Consider the following 14,674-nt stretch of genomic DNA (forward strand, 5'->3'; position numbering starts at 1 on the left):
ACCATATCATGCTAAGAAGAAATGCCTACATCTACTGCTAGCTCACCTATTAAGATATGTATTGCTGCAGCCACATACTGTTGCTGTGCACCACGTCCACAACTAGTAAAAGAAGAACCCAAAAACATGATGGTTAGTTGAACAACACAGCCACTTGTAGTGACTAAGTATATTACCAAACCTAGCAATAATCCACTTCTGTTTACTTTATTCATAATTCATGAAGACGTGATTGACCTTATAACCTACAAGATGTAACCCTTACCCTTAATTTTATCCTGAACCTAACTGCCTTTCTTTGTACCTAATACTTAATATCTATCTAAATGCTATCTTAGCATTTTCTTCAGGGTTTCTGCTTACATATCAAGGAGCAAAGGGGGCTTATTGTATTCTGATAGTGGGCAGGTAACATAGCTGCTCAAACCACAGCTATACTCAATTGCAACTAGCACCACTGAAACCAGCTAAACCAGGGAGGACGCCATTAATGTTTACATCTTTCGCTGTCACTAGCATGGACCTCTGCAGGCCGAGTGCGATCTAGTTCCATTATATTCCAGAAAAGGCAGACATTTCCAACACTCAGCAACTCACACTGCCTGCCTTTAAACAACAATATGAACAATATATAGACTACTGATTCTGGGGGAAGGCATGTTGCTTGAGGTTTGCAGCCAACAGTCCAAATATTGTTAGTTTATTACACAAAGCAGAACCGTTGCAAACGTGGTCTATAATGGAAACTGAATTAAATCTCTGTGGGGCAGCCACTGGATTCTGTTGTTTGACTTGAATCATAGGAAAATAGATAATTTGATTACTACAGTCAAGCTTGTGTTGTTGTTGTGTTGATCAAAAATCACAGTATCGTTTGGTCCAGCCTCGTAAGGACATATCAGTGACTAGCCCATCTGGTAGTCAGGTAGGCCTTAATATGCCAGGTCTTCACAAGGAATTGCTCTTATCTTGCAAGCAATAATGTAAACTCTTTTTCACTCTGAGAATATCGCATTCCCCAAGTCAACAGTTCAATCTCACCTTCCTCGCCCACTTCTCTCTGAGCAGCAGATGCCATTATTTTTCTTGCCCCCACTTCTTTCTCTCCTCACCCACCTTCACTCTGGGCCCACTAGATGGATCGGCTCTCCCTCAATCCATGCTTCCTCTGCGCCTCCTCAGACGGGGAGATTGATTTGTCTACAGGACGCCTCTGACCTTTGATATGATCCGATAACGGACGCATGGCCCTAACCGAATTAGACAATCAAAGGGGAGGCACATTAGGAGTGAGATGAGGTGTTTCCCTCCTCACAGCATACCTCTGCCTTTTTCCATGATGGTTAGATCCACCGTCCATCTCCTGCCCGCCCATGTCAGACACCCAGGGGAATATAAAAGATGTGTTTTCAAATTGCACTTTGCCTAAAGGCTCTTTCCGCCAAATTTAATTTTCACCTTACATCGATTTTCCCCTTACTCCCAACTCAATGGATCCTAATGCTATCTATGGTGTATTTCTGTGCTATGCAGGAATACAGGGAGCATTTGCTCTGGATGGCATGTCAGACGTATACACTGTGTCTTCCTTGTAGTGTCAAGGGAAAGAAAAGATTGAGAGGCTACCCTTTCACTTATGTCAGCTTTTTTTTTTTGTCTTTTTCTATCATCTGGGATATTCCCAAAATCAGCTTTCAACAGCATCTGTTAAGATGACGTAATCTTCTGAACCAGAATCATTTTTTTATGCAAGTAGCTACCAATCTTGATTTTTTCCAACCAATGAAGTCCAGATGTATCTGATTAAAACAGCACAGACTTGTTTGCCTTCTGTTGCGAAATTTAGACAGCATACACACCGCTCCTGACACTTTTATGTCTAAAAATACACCTGGTACCAAGGGATTGTGTGCCTCATCTTATCAGAAGCTGGGTCCCATTATGGTGCAGTGAGCCTAAACATGAATTGGCACTTTTGAGTGGTCCAGGTTAGAAAATCAAGGGACTGTGCAGCCTCTGAATGCTATTTAGCAGGCTCTGTGTGTCTGTATGATTGCTGTGATAGTGCTCTTTTTTTTTTGCACACACTTTATTTTTGCAGGAATAACTACAGAACTGTAACTCAAAATGGGTTAAGCAGACGTGCTCTATTTATAAAGCTTTAATAATTAATGACAGGTGATTAAGATCCTCAACAAGCTTCAGTGACGTGCATTATGTGCATCATGAGGTGAAAACATGAAACGCTGATGTTAACACACAAATTGTATCATCAAAAAAAAAGACAACACTTCAGCTTCTACCTGTTTTGACATTTCAAGAACCACTGGGGTGTCAGGGCTGAGTGAATTTCCGTGGCAGCCCATCTAAAAAAAAAAAAAAGTTGACAAGCCAGACAGAAGAAAGGATAGATTTTGACAGATCCCAGGCTTCTTTCACTGGAACATGTGAAGGGGAAAACAAAAGGAGGAAGAGGAGGATAAGGGAAGAGGGTGGCTTCAAAGTGGGCGACGGAGCTACGGAGCCAACAAATGGTGTGAAAACACACATCAACCTGCATGGATTCACATGAGACCTGGTATCACAAGCCACGACACATAACCAAGCTTGTGTATGAACAGAAGGAAGAGTGTTTGTGTATGAAGGGAGGATGAAGCAGCGGCGGTAGCATGAAGAGACGCAATCCGCCCCCCCTTTGGCAAGTCGGTACTCCTTGGTACCATTTGTTTGTCATCTTAAACTGGCAGAGAGCTCAGGAAGCGGCAGTCTTACATAAACCCTACCCAGTATGGCTCTATGCTGGGGAACTGATCCCTCCCAAAACCCTCATTGTTATTCTCTCATGATGCCGAGGGATCTGCCGAGCACCCACAGCCAAACCTACAGCAGGGCTGAGTGGGAGGTGGGGGTGCTGTGTTTACATGTGTGCTCTGTCAGGGGACTGAGCTAACTGCACACACAGGATTATAGATGGAACACAACTTCCTAAGCTTGTGCTGTTAAAATTGTCATCATTTTATCTCCACATAATTATGTTTTTATGCCTCTGCACGACGATAGCCATGGCCAAAAGCATTATGTTTTCGAGGTTGTCCGTTCTTCCAATATTTGTAAATGCATATCTCTATGACGCACTATGTACTCGATGATGAATTGATTAGATTTTGGTGGCCAAAGATCAAGGTATTCTCAGGAGCATGTAATCTGAAGAGCACTTCTAGAGAATTTCCTCAGATTTGGCGCAAACGTCCACCTGGAGTCAACAATGAAGTGATTAGATTTTAGTGATCAAAGGTCACTGTGATCATGTCCATCACATTCTCATGAACAAGATATCTCAAGAAAAACTTTCTTTTTTTTTTCTTCAAATTTGGCACGGACATCCCCATGTCCTCAAGAATGAACTGATTAGAATCGGGTGGTCAAAGGTCAAGGTCACTCGCCTTAACTTATGATTTTATATAGTTATTATCACAAAATCATATGATGTAATGATGGAGTGTTGACATTTTCTGTTCAGAGAGTCATCTTCACTGTGACATCATAATGTAAACTGTAAGTGCAACTCGACTGGTTTGCAGAGGCATACAACTATTAGGCAATAATTCTAGTTTGGTTTTTCATTTTAAATTCCACTTTACATCTCCGTCATGTCAGTTTCCTCCATAGCTATCCATAAATGTCTATGCAGACAAAAAAGTTATGGATTCCTGTTCATTAATTCTTCCAGCTCTCTTATGCTGCAGATTTTATGCGATCATAACCATTTAAAAGACTCTATGAGACAGGTCTCTTTTGTCAAATTGAATTTCCACACCGCAGAATAACTCACCTATCACAAACTGCTAGATATTCATCAAGAGAAACGGGGGAGGATTTCAAAATGTACAATATAATAGACTGTAGCACACTTCCAGGGTGTCCACTTTCTCCTATGTGTAGAGATTACACCCTATCTCCCAGAGCCGATGGGCCTGACAGGGGTTTGATTTAAATGTCCGAGGTAGGGCTTGATCAAAAAGTGTCCTCTTTCAGTCTGATCAAAGACGATGAGGCCTCTGGGTGCAGCAAAATCCATGCTATGCACTCTCAACCTCAGTATTTACAGTACAGAGCTCAACTCCATTCAATGAAAAATGCATAAAGCATCAATTGACTGATCTATTTCGATCATCTCTGCCAGTTATGCAAAATAATTCGCCCATGATCTTATTGAAATACATATACATATATAGATTTTAAATGTCTGTTCAGTCAAGTTCGGATCTCTACGTCGACTGTACCATTGCATATATTTTTAAATTACAGTAAGACTGTAGCTGGCAGTAAAATACTATTAATAAATGATATGCTGTGGATACTAGCCCCACTGATCTTACCACAATAGTTGGACTATTTTATATTCAATATGAAGAATCGTTTTTTTAATCTTTAGGGATCTTAGAGATGTATTCTCTAAAACCAAATAAGGAGTTTTCTCAAACTAAACCCTGTTTAAATACAACTTTTAAAACTGTATAATACCCTCACAGCCCAACTTGTTTGCTCTTTTCTTTTTCAGCAAAACAAAACCCTGGTGCCCATTATGGTGTGGAAAAAGAGATGTTGTTCACGGCGACCTCCAAGTGACTGCTGAAATGGCTCTAAGGTATGAATATAAACATAATAGTGTGAATCTAAAAGCTGCTGGGAAAACAGAGATTGCTTCATCCGCAGGTAAAACTTAGCTTCGAAAATATTCTTGTAAGGCACATTTTCTTTTTTCTCATTACTGACCTAAAAGGACAGTAAGAGAGACGGCTTTACATCACTGTTAAAAAAAAAAGAGATGGGAAGATGTCTGGAATTCTAAGCATGTCTGGGATGAAGAAATAGAGAATGAATGTTATCTTGAGGTCAGAGGCGGCTGATCTGACAAAGAATACAACAAACTGCCACTCGAGTTCACTTTCCTCCTCTGCTACTTTCTTTTTTTGTTTTTTCCAAATGCTTTGATTCGCTCTACCCCCTTCCCATTGTGGAAGTCCCTGGGATAGCAACCGAGTAGGTCTAATTGATTTCTCTTGTTCATGTCGGTTAGAGGCAGCAGCATCGAACTGTGCAGAGTACTCTGGCTCCAGCTTGCCTGCATTATTCCTTTCTGTTTTCTTCTTTGCCTCCATGTCCCAGAAGACTATAATGCCAACACTCAGCATACCAGTACCCTCTTAAATCTTTCAGGGTAGTCAGAACAGAGAGGAATACCACGGCAAGAGCATGTATGGAGATAAAAAAAATCCACATCTGTGCTGTACATGTGGCTTACAGAAAGGTCAGGATGTAAGATCAAGCTGGCATTTGCTCTTAAGTAACCACACTATGTCATTATCTAAACTAGCACCTATTGCATCAAAAGGACTGACAGGAAGCTGTGCAAACATGCAAGATGATATCTTGAATATCTGCACAGCCTACTGCGATCCAAGCAACAGAACTGCATTTTTGCAGCCGATGAATATTCATATTTCTGTCTCGTATGGCTTGCAATTCAGATTAATAAAAAATGTAAAGCTGTAGTCAGTGTAGCTCTTGTAGTACATTGTATTACAATGTACATGATATTGTGTCCGGCCCATAGCTATTAGCTCAGGCAGTGATTCTGACTCAGGGCAGCACATCCATATCATCCTCCTCTTGTCTCTCGTTTTTTTTGTCAGTATCCATCAGTTTTTTGAGCTCTTGTCATGTTAGAGCAGAGCAAAAGCAGCATTGTTTGTTTGTTTTCCTCCCAAGTTCAACCGCACCATACAGACGCAGGTTTTCTTTAGGCTATAACAATACAGTAAGTCAAGCAGAGAAGGGAAACATCCACCACAGCCTTTGCTGCTGAGATGAATTTCAAATCATGCATCGCTGAGCCTGGGTTAGAACTCCTGCTGCCATGAGAGTGAAGTTAGGTAACAGGGAATAATAGAGTATTAAGGTGCACAGCCATATTTTTTGGTCACTTTATTGTGGCTTCAAGGTGCAGACAGACGATTACAAATGAAAGCGGTGCACTAATGAAATCAACAATATCAACATCATCCCGTAGACCAGCATCCCTGTAATGCATTTAAATGTCATAGTGATATATTTAAATATTGCAGGATTTCATTTGTATAGGTCAAATATTATTGCATTTGCCTTGTGGTAGTGTTTTGAATGCTGTGCAGAGTTCCAAACTGATGGCATTTTAAACCACACAATTGCCAATCATGAAATATTGTGACACTTGCTCATAGCTGAATTTTCTTTTACTGCTTCACCAGTGATGCAAGAAAAGGCTGGGAACTCTTGTTGACTGTTGGAGACAATATGCTCCAGACCAAATGATGTGATCAAACTGACATCATGTTTGCTGCCAGACATGTACAGTACTATACAATAACACAGCTGCTGAGATCTAGCTCTATCCTAGACATGCTTTATGATCTCTCTCTCTCTCTCTCTCTCTCTCTCTCTCTCTCTCTCTCTCTCTCTCTCAATGATATCTGTAAATAGCCTGGTATATATTTTAATAGACAAAACAAATAGATTTGTTGTCAACTGAACCAACAATAATTTAGAGGTAGAAACATATTGTACTTCACAACTTCTCAATTTAAAAGAGCTCTGTATGATATTCAGAGGATTAATATAGCAGCAAACCACTACGCATGGGATGATATGAAAATTTGATGTCACAATTATCCTGGCCCAAATTATTGCGATTTGCAATATTATGCCGATAATCATCAAAATATGCTACAAACTCCTAAAATGGCAAAAAAAAAAAAAAAATAGTCTACTGGAATCACTTTATCTCACATGTTGTTGTTAAGAAAAGATAGGACACACATTTACATCTACTGTAAAACACCCAGTCCCCTTTACTAGCCCCATGTGGCTACACATTTTGACAAATGCACATCTATCTCAATTAGAGGCCGGCTGCGTTCTTGTGACCTGACGTTGTGCTCTTATGCCAAAAGCTCAGTCAAAGTGGCTGTGTTTTACAAGTTCGGAATGAGAATAGGCTTTTAGGTCAGAGGTGATCACATCCATGGATAAGAGGAAAGGAAGGGGGCAGATTGAGTAAATGGAAACTTTTAGACTCAGCACAATTAACAGTTAAGTTTGACTGTTACTCAACTGATGTTCTGCTGCTCCATTTGTGCCAAAACTACGCTCTGCTGTGCAATGAATAACAGTGTGGTATATTTCAGTAATACCAGCAAATCGATTTGTGGATATTAATAGTGGCCACAAATAAAATATATGTGTTGGAAACCCAGAACACCTCTAGCCTCTCACAGCACTGTTGCTGTTGTTACCACTGTTTTTAGCACAATTAGTTGCTATCCCCCAGCTCAGCCACCTTTATGTTAGAGCCGTGTGCAGACAACCCCTAAATTATAGATACGATCTGATTATCTTATAGAAATCCTATGAAGCAAAACTATGTGAATTTTGAAAGATGAAATAACACCTTCTTTGCCATACATAGGAAATGTTTCATCCGTTGAAACCTGATCAAATTGCCTTGGTTTCTTTTTTCTTTTTTTTTAAACATAAGTAGAAGGTAATGAGCAATGAAAGAAGAAATGACCCCAAAATTTGCAAGAAACTATTAAAAGTACAATAAAATTACTTGAAAGTTTGTGGGGGAAAAAATGAAAAGAGGGGGAAAATGACTTTGAAAAGGTGCTTAAAAATATAAATATTTTCTAACAATTTTAAAAATGTAATTATGATCATTTTCCCTAGCTTTTTTTCTTTTTTCCCCTAGACATTTTCCCTAGCTTTTTAAAATACATTTCTTCTAGTTTTTGAAAGAAATTGCACCAGTTTGTTTGGGGTTCAAATGTTAACTTGTGAAAGACATCTGAAAGAGGCACTAGAAAAGTTATGTTGCTTCAGGTTTCAAAGGGTTAATTACAGTCTGCCTGGCATGAGCAGTAGCTTATGGTGGTTAATGTTAGCAGATATTAGCAAACTTTAGCCAAACATTGCTGTGTAACAATTCAGTTTACTGACTTCAATTCTCTTTTCTACTTATGCTAATGTTATGTTATATTTTAGCAATTACCATAATTTAGCAATTACCATAATCCTGCAGTTGTCTCATGGGGCCACAGTTTAGCAACAGCTACATTAACTTGCTTTAAAATACTACATCAAAGAATTCAGATGGCTAACATTTTTGTTGACCTGCTGTGATATTAACTTGCATACATCTAGGTTTATTGTTAATTCACCTCCAACTCTGAAAAAGACCATAGGCTAATATAAATGGTACTCAGCTATCAGGTGACCAAAGTACACACCAGCTGTATCACCAGCTTACTCCCTGCTGTGACTACATCTTGATCGCCTGTATTAAAAAATGACAAAAAAACCTCTCTTAATTAGATAACGCGAGCAACCTGCAATCGGTTCCCCTTCCAACTGTATCATATACATCAGGCTTAATAGCATCGATGTCTCCTGCAAAAGGCAAAAGTTGTTGTTTAACAACTTAATGAGAGTCTGATTTATGACTAGAGCCATGTGCCTGATAAATAAACAGCACAGGTGAGAGGAGCGGCATTTTCTAATCAGCAGCAAAGAAAAAGGCATTATGTTTAAGATTGTGTTTATGTGCGTGGGCCTGCGTATGAATATGTGTCTGTGTGTACATCTGGGTATTAAAGTGGATTCAATTAATCATTCATCATTTGCTTTATACAGTCTGTGCACTACACAGATGAATAATACACACCTGTGCTCTTCACATGTGACTGGCCACATCTACTCTTATGTGATATGAATGTTTACACAGCTTCCCGAGGAGTGATATGTGTTGCCATGTATACCACTGTCCTCCAATCAGAATGCGATCTTGTGACCATGCAGCCAAGACTCCCTTGGCTGCATGGGATGAGAAAGAGATGAGAAACTTTGGCAGCTAGTGCATCAGCTAGCACAAAATGAAGCCTGCCTCATCCAAGAGCATTAAGATGTGGATAAATAAATAAAACATTGCCACCATGAGAGGAGAGGCAATGTGACAGCGGGATATTTTTTTTTCCCTGCTTTCATGTTGGCAGGCACAGACATTTTATTTTGGGATGAATCAAAATTTCCTGAAAACGCCTGTGTCAGGTGTATCTAATTATCTGACAGCGCATCCTCATTATAAAACGGCCCCTGGGAGTCGGCTACTCGGCTTGCCGAGCCTTGGACTGCAATCAAGGTGTACCTTGCAGTAAAAACACAGTGGTAATATAGCTGCTATGCTTACATAGGTGTACTGTTTTCACCTTTATTTTGCTGAGAAATGGGCAAAATTTGCTCGCCTCTCATTCTGTACACTCCTAGATTCCTTAAATCCTTACATGTGTGGAAAATCTACATCCGGAAAACATGTATCTATGCAGTAGGACAGTGTGAGAAATGTGCATTGCAAAAGAAAAACGGCTATAAATTCATTAGCAGCTGTTGTGACAGCCCCTTGCCATCTCAGCCATGCCCCGATTATGTCACCTGGATGAAGTTTATAAACCATAATTACAGCTTACTCCTGTTCCTCTCCAGGGAGGTGCAGCAGGCAGAGGAAAAGTGGGTGTGTTGTCAACACTAGCTGCACTAGAGCAACCCATGTTAAAGTATAATTAATGGGAGAAAGATATTTTTTTGCAGAAATGCGACTCTCTAACTGGCATGGCTCTCGGGGGTCACAGTGGAGGAGCTTGCGTGAGAAAGCAGACCTGTCTAACCCACACTTACTACTTCTAGCTGTTGCTCAAATCCCATCCAGCAGTGATTGATGCGGGCCTGGCGAGTAGTTTTGGGAGTATCACTCAAAAGGAAGACGGAGGGAAATTGCAAAAACGTTGCCAGTTTATAAAATGGGAGCGCTGCTGGGTAAAGGATGGCAGGGGACACTCTTACCTGGGACTAATCCTTGAAAGCTTTGCAAAAAATTCACTGGCTGTCAGCAAATGATTCAAATCCACTTTTGTGCTCAGAAGCGTCTTTACACGTGGGGGATAACTAGCCTAAAGGACTGCTGTGTTTTAAACATGTCGTCATGTTGCAGTTTGTTGTGCAAGCGGTGGTGCTTTGAAATAGGGAGGGTGGGGGGGGCGTATTTGTCTCCTGTTGGTGTCTCTGCTGGACTTGTTTATTTTCACACTGGTGTTGGCATTGTTACATTTATATATTCATTGTTTATCATAGGAACACAATCAGATTTGTATGATGTCCACAGTGTTTCTATATCCCTTAGTGCCTTGCTATTTGAGCAAGACACAAAAGCAAAGATAGATAGAAAGAGAGTTGATCTTACTTAAGATAATCTTGGAATTCAATTGCCTTAATCTATGTTCATTTTCTATCTAATTGTTATTTTTACTCAAAATCTAAAAGCATTTACTTAACTTTGTTGTTGCAACTTAAAAAATCGGAAGTGGAATTACCGTGTCTTTTTCCAAGTTTTAACAACTTCATTTAACAAAGTTGGTCTGACTTGACTTGATCATGATGGAGGATGTTGTCGATGATTATGTTAGGAGATCTGCGAGTTCTGTTTTGTTAACATTTTTAAGAAAATACAAATGATTGACCAATTTGCAACAAGCACAATACAGATTTATGGCATGGTAAACTAGGTTTAGTAAGTTGCTAAAACTTAAAAAGATTGATTTATTTAAACTTGTTATGTTTAAGTTGCAACAGCTTCACAAAATTAAGTAAAGATAACCAAATTTTGAGAAAAATTTACAATTAGATGTAAAGTAAACATAAATTACAACTAATACGTATATTTACTTGCATTTTTAATATTTTTTTCCTCTTTTTTTGGAGAGGAGGGAGGGTAAACTCATCTTGTCAGATTGAAAGATAAGCTCAGCATTGTAAATCTCTAACGCCAGGGCAACATTAAGCAATGCCAAATCCAGCCTTAATCCCAGTCCAAAAAGGTTACCCCGATTTCAATAACCTCACACCACAAAACAACTTCTTTTTAACCCACAATGACCACCATAACTAAAAACTACTGTGACCAGCATGTTAATTCGAAGTGCCTTTAAATCACCACTTCCTGTCCTTGTGTGCTTCCCAAGTTTAGCTCTTCTTGAAATGCAACAGTAGCCTATCTCTTGCACCGCCTCATGACTGGCAGACTGTAATGCTATTACCTCTCCTCAATGGTCATGCTCACTTAGCCCTCTGTCACTCTAGTCCAGCCAGGGAAGACACATCTTCTGGCTGCGTGAGCTGTCCTTGCCCTCATTTGCTTCTCCTCAGCACAGCTTGGCTACAATATAGAGAGGTGGCCAAACTTTTCAGTTCATTATCTTGTCTTTTAGAGGCTTTTTTTCCCCTTAGGGTTGCAAACTATGACTGCAAATCAACGGGTAATTGGCTATATCACTTGTCAGTAGTTGTCTGACAAATACTCTTAAACGTAGAGAAAGGCTTGTATAAATCATGGTAACTTCCAAATATAGCTGGCAGTGATGGAGGGCGGGAAAAAGAAAAAAAAAACACGGGCCTCTTGCTGACACACTACTGCGCATGATCCACTGTCAATCACCAGTCAAATCTGACATCAAAAGCCTGTCAGATAACAGCAGCAAAATGGGTAAATCGAGTGAGTCAGAGCCCACCCACCGTCTACATCACCTGAGTCAGGACGCACGCACGCCCTCGCGCGCACACACACATACACACACACACACACACACACACACACGCACACACACAAATCCAAACCATTCAGCACCAAACATTTAAGCAAACTTTCCCAACACGTCCCACACAGAATATCCCACAAATGCTTGCGTGCGCGCTCGTGCATCCTCTATTTGTCAGAGCATCGTTGTGGGGCAAGGATGGCTCTGTGGTGTTGAGCACAGGATGTCTTAAACAATGACGATAAAAGAATATATATATATATATATATATATATATGTAAATATCTCGCCACCATCTGGAGCGTAACGGCGAGCAGCAGACCGGTGCACGTTGTGCGCTACAATATCCATAACGCAGCTTCAATATGCAAAAATATGCGCTCTGGGCACCTACTTACATCGCGGCACGACACATAACTTGGAGTAGCGGACACTTAATTCCACACAAAAACATAAAGAGCGGCTTTCAACTGCAATTGACAAACAGAAGATGCAGAAAAAAGTCTATACTACTTACTATGTACCCAGGCGGTAGAATGCAAAGCCCCGGTAACTGTAATTAAAATAGAAACAAATGAAGGATGCGCTTTTAATTTTTTATTAAAAATTAAGTCAATATGGTAAATAGCTGCATGCACTCTAAATCATGAAGCTTTTTTCGTATCAAAATAACCACTTACTTACCGGAGCAGTCCGATTAAATTCCTTAGGAAATTCCAGAGGAGTCCCTTCTTTCTTCTCTCAAAGTCAGAAAACAGCAATGCTTTTCTTATTCCAAAAACAGGCCCGTGGTTGAACTGAAAGAGAGAAGAGACCAAAAACAGCCACAACAAATTCCATTAGAACCGGGAGTCCCCCCCATCACTTCACCACCACCACCACCCAAAAAGTGTTGACATAACATCTGTGAAGAGCAGCAAACAAAAAACTCGTCATAAATAGTCGGAATGGATAGATGGTACCTGCTCTCTTTATCACTGTCGACAAAGACAATGAGAGCGGCAATAAGACGGGCAGAAAACTGAGAGAGCTGAGCTTTTCTTGGGAAACGCAGCCCCAGCGTGCTGTCAGATTATAGCAGCACTCACACACTCGCGCACACATACACACTGCTCGCGGCGACGGTTGGAGAGAGAGGGAGGGAAGAAAGAGACCGGGGATGGCAGGGATGCTGCGCTCAGAGCTGCGCTTCGCAGTCCGGCCGCTTGATGGCCAGCTCGAGGAGCAGCAGCAGCAGCAGCACGCTGGGAGTTTTCCCACCATGCCAAATTTAACTGGCAAATGGTCCTTCAATAAAATGCTGAAGGCCGACATCCTCATTATAACCCTTTAAAACATCTATGTTAAAAAAAAATATCATCCTGCTATCACCACAGCTATCATTATTTATTATGGCAGCACCTGGCAGCAGCTTGCACACTGGTGGCTCTGAATGACAGCTCACTCATAGCCTGAAGCATATACAGTTTAAATCATGCAGTGAATGCAAGTAATTACATATACTCAAGTACTGTTTGATGTACTTTTACTTTAGGTATTTACATCTCATGTAACTGTATAATTGGGAGGGATATGCACTTTTTCATATGTAACAAAGTATAAATTTGGTTAAATCAGCTGCACATTGAAAAACAATTGTTAAATGGTACTGTACTTCCATTAATGCTTAATAATATAATAATAATAATAATAATAATTATTATTATTATTATTATTATTATTATTATTATTATTATAAATAAGTCAATAATATCACTTATACTTTACAGTCCCTCTAGGATTTCACTGTCTATTTTTTTTTTTTTATTGTTGTGGCCTGAAATACCCTATTTCGCAGCAGCTTTTCTCAAGAAATGTCATGTAAGCTGCAATATTTTGGGGGCTTTTTTCTTAATCATAAGGGTCTGTATTTTTTGGTTACAATTACTGGGATTAACATAACATGATATGATACATTTTTAGAGCCAATATTGGTGTAAAATAAAAGAAATATTTTTTAAAAATCTGCTGGTCCAAAGTTGTCTTTGTCATTTAAGTAACAGCAAGTCAGAAAGATTTAGAAACAGCAAGGTCGACAAGGATAAAACAGACTAATCTGATTATAAAGTCAGTGACTGACAGTTGTCAGTGGATCAACAGAAGACTCCTGATAAATAGAGAGAGAGAGAGAGGAAGAGAGGGGCCAAGCAGATCAATATGCTGTGCACAGTTGTACAATGAAGTGAGTCAAATTTTGCAGTCATGTTGCAGTGATTACACAAAGTTTGAAGGTTGTGCAGAATTCATGGGGATTGGCTGATTTCACGTGAAATCCTGCAGTGATGGACTATAGCGCATCTTATGATACTCCTTTGGGCAATTCCAAATAATTTAGAGTTTTTCTTTTAATATAGTGCATTTTGCTAATAATACTTAATTACCTTTATACTTTTCATGCAGGGTTTTTAAAGCTGGGGCAGGCAATTTAATTTCAGTGTCATTTGAGCTGATAGCTGCGGCATCAAGTTCATGTTTATGTATGTTAGCGAGGGCCTCAAACCCTCCTAGCAGGGAGCGAGGTGAAGGAATTGTGGGGTCAGCATTTTTAGCTTTGCTAGTTTTTGTCTCATTTGTGGTCTGATAAACAGTGTGTCACTCCACAACGATATAAGATTAAATAAATTGGGAACACTGGGTCACTGTATGAATTGCTTATTTACATGGTCATCTGGTGGGACGGATTTAGGATAGAGAGGAGAACCACCACACTTTTAAATGAGTGTATTTTAAGCCAAGGATCTGCATATGTCCTCCACTAGTGAAATGCTATAAGAACTAACTGTATAGTCCACATTTACATTAACCGGATGTTTAAGGTTTCACTATAAAACTTGGAGAAGTGGTACACAGCTGTAATTTTACTTGGAAAACCAGGAAAGGAACCAGTGTAACTGATAGCACAATGTTTCAGTTCTACTATGTAGCCCATAGGTTTTGGGTTAGTTAGTTGACAC

General features: G+C 39.9%; 1 protein-coding gene across 30 annotated transcripts in view; it reads right to left on the reverse strand.

Moving 5' to 3' along the window:
• LOC121961980 (receptor-type tyrosine-protein phosphatase delta-like) overlaps nucleotides 1-12,799 on the reverse strand; it is a 406,358-nt gene extending 393,559 nt beyond the window's left edge. For 24 of the 30 annotated variants that reach the window (XM_088073842.1, XM_088073833.1, XM_088073840.1 and 21 more), the window contains exons 1-3: nucleotides 12,644-12,799; nucleotides 12,366-12,478; nucleotides 12,199-12,234 (exon numbers count right to left, since the gene is read on the reverse strand). The gene's annotated coding sequence lies outside the window, so the exon portion shown is untranslated. The remainder of the gene's footprint in view (nucleotides 1-12,198; nucleotides 12,235-12,365; nucleotides 12,479-12,643) is intronic. The other 6 variants (XM_088073837.1, XM_088073839.1, XM_088073836.1 and 3 more) reach the window with 1 other exon arrangement.
• Between the last annotated feature and the right edge of the window lie 1,875 nt (nucleotides 12,800-14,674).

This window comes from Plectropomus leopardus, chromosome 23 (genome assembly GCF_026936395.1).
Source record: "Plectropomus leopardus strain MGB_pleo_1.0 chromosome 23, ASM2693639v1, whole genome shotgun sequence".
Classification (NCBI taxonomy): domain Eukaryota; kingdom Metazoa; phylum Chordata; class Actinopteri; order Perciformes; family Serranidae; genus Plectropomus; species Plectropomus leopardus.